General features: G+C 39.1%; 1 pseudogene; it reads left to right on the top strand.

Annotated features, from left to right (window-relative positions):
* The first annotated feature begins 950 nt into the window (after positions 1-950).
* Positions 951-1,610, top strand: LOC145679225 (protein GVQW3 pseudogene; annotated as a pseudogene).
* The last annotated feature ends 789 nt before the right edge of the window (positions 1,611-2,399 follow it).

The following is a 2,399-nucleotide window of genomic DNA, read 5'->3' as shown; positions in this document are numbered from 1 at the left end:
GACGGGAATTACTAATTTAAGAGTAGTAGGAAATTCTGTCACGATATCTAAGACAGGGTAAACCTCTTTGTCTAAATAATGTATGCAAGAAGTTCAGTTACTTTCAAAAAACAAAAATCATTTTCGACGTCAAACATGACTTTCAAACAAATTGCGAAACATATACGGTCTACTACGGAAGAAGACCGAAACATTCATTGCGAGATTGGCATACGTAGATACGTAAAAGGAAATTCTTCCCCAGTGGGAATTGAAAACAGAATACCAGAACAGAAAATATAAGCTTTACATTGCATGAGATGATGACCATGTTCCCTGTTTAAAATGTCCACTTCCTTTCCCTTTCACGAGACGACAAACAGCTAGTATAACAAATAGAGAAAGATGACAAGACTATAGACATCTCTCACTTACACATGCGTTTTGATACAACTGGTTCTGGAAATCAGACGGGAATTACTAATTTAAGAGTAGTTTGAAATTCTGTCATATTACCTAAGACAGGGTAAACCTACTGACTAAATTGTGCCTCCGAGAAATTTAGTTACCGTCAGAAGACGAAAATTAGTTTCAACGACATGTCTTTCAAACAAATTGCAAAATAAATGCAGTCTACTACGGGAGAAGACCGAAACATTCCACGCGAGCTCTCCATACATAGACACGTAAAGGAAACTGCTGCCATAGTAGGAATTGAAAACAGTGAATTCCAGAACAGAAAACATAAACTTTACATTCCTTGAGATGATGACTATTTACCCTGATTTTCATCTCGGATCTCTTTTCTCCTTCACGAGAGGACAAACAGCAAGTATAACAAATAGAGAAAGATGACAAGAATATATACGAGGTGTGACACAAAAAAAACGAGACTAAGTGCATAACTTGAAAAAGGATTGGAGTTGGCAACAACTGTTTTGGTGACGTCATGCCACACCCCTCCTCTATCCATGCTGACAGTTTCGACTCAGCCGGTGGTGACAGTTGGGAGTATTGCATCAGTGAGTGAACACATGCAACTGTATTCTGCCGGAAAGATGCCTAGTGTAAAAACTGAACAGCGAATCAACATCAAGTTTCTTGTGAAACTTAAGAAATCAGCCACAGAAACATTTCAAATGTTAACTGAGGCTTATGGAGATGAAACTTTGTCTCGAGTACGTGTGTTTGAATGGCATAAACGGTTTTCGGAGGGAAGGGACAAAGTTGAAGATGATGAACGTTCTGGGCGCCCAAGGTCAACGATTACAGACCAAAACATTGCCAAAGTTCGTGAGGTGATCTGGGGTGACCGAAGATTAAGTGTTCGTGCAGTAGCGGAGTTGGTTAACTTGAATAGGGAAGCTGTTCGACGCATTTTAAATGAGGAATTACACATGAGGAAGATTTGTGCGAAGGTTGTTTCAAAAGTTCTGTCCGATGACCAAAAACAGTGCCGTAAAGACTTGTGTGTGGACATGCTAGAACGCATTAGAAACGAGCCATATTTGTTGGAATCTGTTGTAACTTGTGATGAAACATGGATGTTTACCTATGATCCTGAAAGTAAGCGCCAATCGATGCAGTGGAAATGTCCAGGATCCCCAAGACCCAAAAAAGCGCGCATGTAAAAATCAAAATTCAAGGCAATGTTGATTGTCTTCTTCGACATTAAGGGAATTCTAATGGTTGAGTGGGTTCCCAGTGGTCAGACTGTTACTCAGCACTACTACATGAAGTACTAAAAAGACTTCGTGAAAAAATTAGGGAAAAAAAGGCCACAGTTGTGGAGTGAGGAATGGCTGTTGCATCAGGACAATGCACCCGCTCACAAGGCCCTATCTGTCAAGCAGTTTCTGAGCAGCAAAAACAATACTGTAATGGAGCATCCACCTTATTCACCAGATTTGGCTCCCTGCGACTTTTTTTTATTTCCAAAAATTAAATCTTGCATAAAGGGAACCCATTTTACCACAGTTAAAGATGTTTAGGAGAAAACGGAGAATCTCCTGAAGGGCCTTCCAGAAACCTCGTTCCAGGAATGTTACAAGCAATGGCAGCACCGAATGCAGAAGTGTGTGAATGCTGAAGGGGACTACTTTGAAGGTGATAACATCACAGAGAACTAATTCTGTAAGTACACTGACTTATTAAAACAGTCTTTTTTTTTTTTTTTTTTTTTTTTTGTCACACCTTGTATCTCTCTCACTTACATAGGCGTTATGATATAACTATAATAATTGGTTCAGAGAATCAGACCGGAATTACTCACTTAAGATTAGTAGGAAATTCTGTGACGTTATCTAAAACAGGGTATCCTGCTTGTCTAAATAGTGTATGCAAGAATTTCAGTTACCATCAGAAGACGAAAATCATTTTCATCGACATGTCTTTTAAAGAAATTACGAAACATATTCAGT

Source organism: Thermobia domestica, chromosome 2 (genome assembly GCF_964235325.1).
Source record: "Thermobia domestica chromosome 2, izTheDome1.hap1.1, whole genome shotgun sequence".
In the NCBI taxonomy this organism is placed as follows: Eukaryota; Metazoa; Arthropoda; class Insecta; order Zygentoma; family Lepismatidae; genus Thermobia; species Thermobia domestica.
Note: the sequence above shows the minus strand (reverse complement) of the source record. Positions and strands in the feature narration are given on the sequence as shown.